We start from the raw sequence: 8,969 nt of genomic DNA, 5'->3' as shown, positions 1-8,969 counted from the left end.
ACATAACGCATCTCAAAGTAGCGAGCCGCGACCACTACTGCTGGCCACCCCAGAGCCAAGCAGAACACGTTAGTGGAGTGCAGGACTCAGAAATCCATAGATTCGCAGTGAATATCAGAAAAGTCAAAGCTGACCAAACATTACCCAAACCAACTGAACATAACCAGACTTAGCATAACTAAACCTAACGTGCCGAGACCGCTACTGCTGCCGTGCCCAGAATCAAGCATGGCACACTAGAGCACAGTGGAGCGCAAAAATCCAACGAATAGCAGTGTTCAGATAAAAAGGTGGAGCTGTCCTTTCCAAACTTAGCCTGAACCAACCAAACAGAACGTAACCTTACACATCGTAACGTTCAGAGGGCACTATTGCTGGCCTCTCCAGAGCCAAGCTGAAGATATTAGAGCACTGTAGTTCACCCATATCCACATAGCAGACAATAGCGCTAAGGTAAAGTCAGGAGTCTCCTCTGCCAATCTAACCGATCGTAGCATAACGAAGAGAAACCTATCTCAACCTAACGTGACGCGACAACTACTGCTGGCCATCCCAGAGCCAAGCAAAGCACACTAGTGGAGAGTAGAACGCAGAAATCCATAGAATCGCAGTGTATATCGGAATAGTCGAAGCTACTCAAGCTTGAAGCAAACAAACAGGATACAACCAAGCATAGCGAACCACAAACTTATGTCCCGAAACCGCTATTGCTGCCCTCCCCAGAGCCAAGCAGGACATACTAGAGCACAGTTGAGCGCAGAAATCCGCCGAATAATCTTGTACAGAATAAAAGCTAAAGCACTCCTGACTAAACTTAGCACATCCCAACCAAACCGAATTAACCTGACCCAGCATAAAGCGGCGTGACCATCATTGCTGGCATCCCCAGAGCAAAGCTGAAAATATTAGAGCACTGTAGGGCGTGGGTGTCCGCCTAATAGCAGACTATAGCACTTGAGGCAAAGCTATCCTCTCTAATACTAGCCAGCCGTAACATAACCAAACGTGTCCTACCTCAACCTCACGTGCCGCGAACGCAACTGCTGGCCTCCCCGCAGCCAAGCAGAGCACATTGGTGGTGAGTAGGGCGCAGAAATCCATAGAATCGCAGTGTACATGAGAAAAGTCAAAGCTAGCCAACCTTAACCCAAGCCATCGCAACATAACCAAACATAGTATAACTCATTCTAACGTGCCGAGGCCGCTATTGCTGCCATACCCAGAGCCAAGCAGGTCGTACTAGTGCACAGTAGACCTCAGAAATCCACCGAAAGGCGGTGATCAGCACAAAAGTTACAGCTATCCTGTCCAAACTTTCCTGATCCAACCTAACCGAAAGTAACCTGACACAACGTTACCTGCCGAGACCACTATTTCTTGCCGTACATAATCCAAGCTGATGCATTAGAGCTCTGTGGGGCTCGGAAGTCCATCTAATAGCGGACTATAGCACTCAAGTCAAAGCTATCCTCCCCTGACATATCCTACCGTAACATAACCGAACGTAACGTAACACTATATAATGTGCCGCGGCCACTATATCTGGCCTCCCCAGAGCCATGCACAGCACACTAGTGGAGAGTGAGACACAGAAGTCCATATAATCCCAGTGTACATCAGATAAGTTAAAGCCACCGAAGCCTAACCCAAACAAACGGAGCATAACCGAATATAGCATAGCACTACCTAACGTGCCGAGACTGCCATTGCTGCCCGCTCGAGAGCCAAGCAGGACATACTAGAGCACAGTAGGTTGCTGAAGTCCACTGAATAGCAGTGTACAGCACAAAAGTTGAATCTACCCTGTTCAAACTTATCCTGACCCAACCTAACCGAGCGCAACATGTCTCAAAGTAGCGTGCAGAGGCCGCTTTTGCTGCCTTTCCCAGAACCAACCAGAACACACTAGAGCGTAGTTCAGCGCAGAAACACAGCATATAACAGTGTACACAATGATAGTTAAAGCTACCATAACCAAACTTGATCTAACACAACCTAACCGAACGAAACCTGATTCAAAGTAACGTGACGAGACCACAACAGCTGGCATTCCCAGAGCCAAACAGGATACATTTGTAGAGAGTGAGACGCAGAAATCTATTGTACCGCAGTGTATATCGGAAAAGTCAAAGCAGAACGTGCCTCACCCAGTCCAACAGAAAATAACCAAGCATCGCCTAACTCAACCTAACGAGCCGTGACCGCCGTTGCTGCCATCTGCGGAAACAATCTGGGCATACTAGAGCACAGTGGAGCGTAGATATCCGACGAATATCAGTGTACAGTGCAAAAGTTGAAGCTATCCCGACCAAACGTAACCAAACCCAACCTAACCGAACGTAACATGCATAAACATAGCGTGCAGACACCACTATTGCAGGCCTTCCCAGAGCCAAGCTGAAAGCATTAGAGCACTGTAGGTCCCAGAAATCCACGTAATAGGAGACTCTAGCGCTCAGGTGAAAGCTACGTCTCCAAACCAACCAATCCTAACACAACCAAACGTTAATTAGCTCAGCGTACACTGTAGCGACCACAATTGCTGGCCTCCCCAGAGCGAACGAGAACATACTACTGGAGAGAAGGCGCAGAAGACCATAGAATCGCAGTGTTTGTCAGAAAAATCAAAGCTAACCCTGCCTAACCTATACCAGCAGAAGATAGCCAAACATAGCCAAACTCAGCCTAACGTACTTTGACCACTGTTGCAGCCCTCCCCAGAGCCAAGCAGGACATACTAGAGCACAGAAGAGCGCAGAAATCTACTTGACAGCAGTGCACAGCACAAAAATTAAAGGTACACTAACCAAACACTAGCCGAGCGTAACATCACTCAACAAAACGATCTGAGGCCACTATTGCTGGCCACCCCAGAGCCAAGCTGAAAATGTTAAAGCACTATAGGGAGCAGAAATTCATCTAATAGCAGACTATTGAAGTAAAGTCATAGCTACTGTCTCCTAACGTAACCAAACGCAACATAACCAAGCGTAACCTAATTCAAACTAACGTGCCGCGACCGCTATTGCTGGCCTCCACAGAACCAAGCAGGACATTCTAATGCGCAGTAGAGCGCAGAAATCCCCCGAACAGCAGTTTTAGCACAAGAGTTAAATCTATCCTGACCAAAGCTGGCCTGCCCATACCTATCCGAAAGTAACCAGACTCAACATGACGTGCCGAGACCACTATTCCTGGACTTCCCAGAGGCAAGCTGAAAATATTAAAGCGCTGTAGGGAGCAGAAATCCACATAATAGCAGACTATTCAACTAAAGCCAAAGCTATCCTCTCGTAAACTAACCAACCGTAACACAACCGAGCGTAACCTAACTCAAACTAACGTGCCGCGGACACAATTCCTGGCCTCCCCAGAGCAAAGCAGAACATACTAGAGGAGAGCAGAGCGCCGAAGTCCACCAAAAAACAGTCTGTGCTACGAAAGTCAAAGCAAGACAAGCCTATCCAGAACCAACGTAGCCCGACCAAACGTAGGCTAACTCAACGTAACCTTCCGAGGCCACAACTGCAGGCCTTCCAAGCGCCATGCAGTGCTTATTAAAGCTCAGTAGATCGTAGAAATCCACCGAAGAGCAGTGAATTTTACAGAAGTCAAATCTATCCCATCCGTACCAGACCAAAACCTTACCCAACCAAACGCAACATATCTCAAAGAATCGTGCCACGACCACTGTTTCTGGCCTCCAGAGAGGGAAGTGGAAGCTAGTAGAGCAACGCCGAGCGCAGATACCGACAGAATTGCTGTGTATACCACAAAAGTTAAAGCCAGCCCATCCAAACGTAACTTAACCTAAGCTAACCGAACGTAACGTAACAAAACCGATCATGCTACGACCTCTATTTCTGACCACCCCGGAGTCGAGCAAATTGTAGTAGAGGAATGAAGAGCGCAGAAGTCCACCGAGAAGCAGTATATGGAGCAGAAGCCAAACCCATCCTGTCCCAACATAGCCTAACGTAGCGTATCCAAACGTAACATACCTCAACATAACGTGTCCACTCCAATATTACTGACCTTCCCAGAGCCAAACAGAGTATACTAGAGCACAGTAGAGTGCAGAAATGCGCCGCACTTAGGAGCAAAGCAGAAAAGTAAAATATATCCAAACCTTTCATGACCTAACCTGACATAATCAAGCGTAAGCAATCCCAACACAATGTGCCTAGCCATGTATTGCTGGACTCACCACCGCCATGCAGGTCATATTTGGGGAGGGTAGAGCGGAGAGGTCCATAGAATGGCAGTGTATAGCACGAGATTCAAAGATACCGTAATCAAACGCAAGCGAAACTAACCTAACCAAACGTAACCCAACACAGCCTAATCGCGCAGCGGGCACTGTTTCTTGAATTCCCAGAGCAAAGCAGGAAATATTAGATCACAGTAGAGCACAGAAATCCGCCGAATAGCAGTGTACAGCAAAAGAGTCATAGTTATCCTAGCCTAACGTAACCAAACAAAATGAAGCCAAACTTAACCTAACACAACCTAACGTGCCTAGACTACTGTAGGCAGAATGTACTATAGTACATGAGAGCTCAGAAGTCCGCCGCACCTAACCGAACGTAGCCTAACTAAACGTAGCGAGCCGAGAATACTATTGCTGGACTAACCAGAGACAAGCAGAGCATATTAGAGCATTGGAGGGCACTGAGATCCACCGAAAGGCGGTGTATAGCATAAAAGTCGAAGCTACCCTATCATAACCTAACCAGTCATAATATTACCGAAAGTAGCCTAGCAAAGTCCGTCGTGCCACGACCACTATTGCTGCCCTTCCCAGAGCCAAGCAGAATATACCGGAGCACACTAGATCGCAGAAGTCGACCATACAGCTGTGTACAGCACAAAAGTCAAAGATATCATAACCTAACTTGTCCTAATCTATCTGAAACAAATTCAGGATAACAAAACCTAACGAGCCGGGACCTATATTGCTCGCCACCACAGAACCAAGCAGAACATATTAGAGGAGAGTAGAGCGCAAATGTGCATATAATCACAGTTCATAGCACAATAGTCTAAGCTACCCTATCCTAACTTATCGGAACGCAACATAGACGATCGTAGCTTAACTCGATCTAGCGTGCCGACAACACTAATGCTTGTCCCCCGCCCAGAGCCAAGCAGAACACTCTACAACGCAGTAGAGCGCAGAAGTCTACCTAAGAGCAGTGTGCAGCGTTATTGTCGGTGGTATCTCATCCTAATCTAGCAAATCGTAACATATCCAAACGTAACATAATACAACTTAACGTGCCGCGACAACTATTGCAGGCATCCCCAGAGCCAAGCAGAGCATATGAGACCTGAGTAGAGCGTAGAAGTCCGCTGAATGGCAGCGTACAGCACAAAAGTCAAAGCCATCGCAGCCTCACCAAACCAAGCATAACATGTGCAAACGTAACATAGCTCACCCTAGCGTGCATAGACCACAGTTGCTGACATCCCCAGAGTCAAGCAGAATATCCTGGAGCACAGTAGAGAGCAGAAATCCATCGAAGAGGTGTGTGTACCACAGAAGACAAAGCTCTGCTCTCCAAACCTAACCAATCGTGCCATGATCGAATGTAACACAAGCCAACCTGACGTGACGCGCCCACCATTTCTGGCCTCCCTAGGGACAAGCAGAACATTTTAGGGGGGGGGGGTGAAATCCGTAGAATCGCAGCGCATAGCAGCAAAATCCATTCTATCCAAACCCAGCCCAAACGATCATAACATAACCAAGCGAAGCATAACTCAAAATAACGTGCCGCGACCACTATTGCTGGACACCCGAGGGCCAAGCAGAACATAGTATAGCACAGTAGAGCGCAGAAATCCACTGAAAAGCAGTGTATAGCAGAAAAGTCAAAGTTATCCCTACCAAACATGACCAAACCTATCATAACCAAGCGTGACGAAGCTCAACCTTTCCAGCCGCAACTACAATTCCTGGCGTCACCAGACGCGATCAGAGTGTGATTGCGCTCAGTGGTGCGCAGAAGTCCATAGAATGGCAGTGTGTAGCACAAATGTCGGAGCTATCCAAACCTAACGCTACGTAATCTAACACGACCAAACGTATTCTAATGGAACCTAACGTGCGCGACTACTATTCCTGGCCTCCAGAGAGGAGAGCGGAGTATAGCAGTGCAATGTAGAGCGCAGGAATCCACCGAAGGGCAGTGAATAGCACTAAATTATATGCTATGCAGTCCTAACATAACCAAACGTATCAAGAACAAACGCAACATAATTCAGCCTAACGGGCCGAGAGCACTACTGCCGTCTTCCCCATAGCCATGCAGCATATACTTGCGCACCGTAGGGCGCAGAAATCCACCGAATAGCAGTGTATGACACAAATGTCATACCCATCCTAGCCAAACTTTACATACCCTAGCAAAGCCAAACGCAATCTAACTCAAACAAACGTGCCACGGCCGTCACTGCTGACCTACCCACAGCCTAGCCGAACATATTAGAGCACAGCAGAGCGCAGAAATCTACTGCATTGCTATGTACAACACAAAAGTCAGAGATATCCTAGCCTAACTTCTCCTAGCCTAACCTAACCGAAGGTAGCATATCTAAACATACCGTGCCGAGAAAACTATTGCTGGCCTCCTCGAAGCCCAACAGAGTATAGTAAAGCAATGGAGGGCGCACCGAATAAAAGTGTATAGCACAAAAGTCAGAGCTGTCCTATCCTAACAGGAGCAAACGCAACCTAACCAAATGCAGCCTAACATAACCTAACGTACCGAGACCACTGCCTGCGCCCCCCCCCAGCGCTAAGCAGAGCATATTAGGGCACAGTAAAGCGCAGAAATCGACGGAATAGCAGTGGACAGCGCAAAGATCAAACCAATCCTGTCCAAACATAGCCTAACATTACAATACCAAACGCAACATAACACAACCAAACCTGCCGCGACCACCATTGCTGGCCCCAGAGACAAGCGGATGCCAGTAGAATAAGGCAGGGAGCAGATATCGTCCGAAGAGCAGCGAAGAGCGCAAAAGTCGTTGCCGTCCCGAACAAGGATAACACAGCCAACCTAACCAAACGCAACGTAACTCAACAAAACGGGCCGAGACCTCCATTGATGGACTCCCGAGCGCAATCAGAGCATATTAGAGCACAGTAGATCGCCGAAATCCGCCAAAGAGAAGCGTATAGCACAAAAGTCGATGCCATCCCAACCAAACATAGCCCAACAAAACATAACTGAGCGTAACGTAACTCATCAAAACGTTCCGCAGCCTCCGTTGCTGGCCTCCCCAGAGACAAGCAGATGCTAGTAGAGCACTACAGTGTACAGATATCGACCCTATAGCAGTATATAGCGAAAATGTCACAGCTATCCTAACCAAACTTAACCAAACCTTACCAGCAAACCATAACCTAACTCAACCAAACCAGCCACGTCCGACATTGCTGGACTCTGCAGAAGCAAGCAGATGCTAGTAGAGCAATGCAGTGCACAGTCATCGACCGAATAGCAGTGAATTGCACAAAGGTCAAAACTACCCTACCCTAATCTAACCAAACGTAATAAAGCGGATGGTACGTGACACAACATGGCGTGCCACGACCATAACTTCTGGTATCACGAGGGATAAACAGAGCAGAGCGGAGCAAGGTAGAACGCTGAAATCTTCCTCATAGCAGTGCATAGCGCAAGACTCAATGGTGTCCTAACCAAACCTGACCAAGCATACGATAACCAAACGCAACCGAACTCAGACAAGCGGGCCGACACTGCAGGCCTCCCCATAGCCAAACAGGATATCCTAGAGCAAACTAGAGCGCTAATATACACCGAACAGCAGTGTATAGCACAATAGTCAAAGTTATCCTGTACTAACGTAACTAATCTTAACGTACCAAGCGCAACCTAACAATACCTAACGTGCCGAGACCACTACTGCTGCCCTCGTCAGAGCCAAGCAGAACACAATAGAGGAGAGTAGAGCGCAGGAGTCCGTAGAATAGCTGCGCGTAGCACAATAGTCAAAGCTACGTTATCGCAACATAGCCAATCGTAACAGGACCGAACGTAGGTCAGCTCAACCTAACGTGCATAGTCCGCTACTGCTTGCCTCCACAGAGCCAAGCAGAACATACTAGAGGACAGTAGTGTGCGGTAATCCACAGCACTGCAGTGTGTAGGACCAGAGCCGAAGATATCATGACCCAACTTATCCTAACCGAACCAAGCCGGACGTGAAGCATCTCAACCAAACGTGCCACGAACATTATTCCTGGACTTACCAGAATCAAGCAGAACATATTAGACCACAGTAGAGCGCAGGAATCCACCGAATAGCAGTGTGCAGGACAAAAGTTGAAGCCATCCTTTCCTGACTAAGCAAATCGTAGCAGGACCGAACGTAGCCTAACACAGGGTAACGTCCCGAGACCACTATTGCCGCCCTCTCCAATGCCAAGTAGGGCATATTATAGCGCAGTAGAGCGCCGGAATCCACCGCATGGCAGTGTATAGGGAAAAGACGAAAATATCCCATCCCAACATAACCAAACGTTACCGAACCAAACGGAGCATAGCTCAACCTAACGTGCCACTGCCACTGTTCCTGCCATCCCCGGAGACAAGCAGAGTGTGATAGCGCAAACCAGTGCGCGCAAGTCCATAGAATTGTCGTGTGTAGCACAAAAATCAAAGGTATCCCATCATGACCCAACCTAACCTAAAGGATCTGAACATAATCTCACTCAAGCTAACGAGCCACGACCATTACTGGTGGCCTCCCCAGGGCGATGCAGAGCATATCATGGGAGAGTATGGGCGGAAATCCACAGAACCGCAGTGTAAAGCAGAATAATGGAAGCTATCAGGACCTGATCCACGCTAACGTAATATAACCAAACGTAATCTAGCTCAACCAAACCTGCCGCCACCACTATTGCTGCCCTCCACGGCGCCAAGCCGAACATA

This window comes from Eufriesea mexicana, unplaced genomic scaffold (genome assembly GCF_001483705.2).
Source record: "Eufriesea mexicana isolate 0111107269 unplaced genomic scaffold, ASM148370v2 scaffold1481, whole genome shotgun sequence".
In the NCBI taxonomy this organism is placed as follows: Eukaryota; Metazoa; Arthropoda; class Insecta; order Hymenoptera; family Apidae; genus Eufriesea; species Eufriesea mexicana.
Note: the sequence above shows the minus strand (reverse complement) of the source record.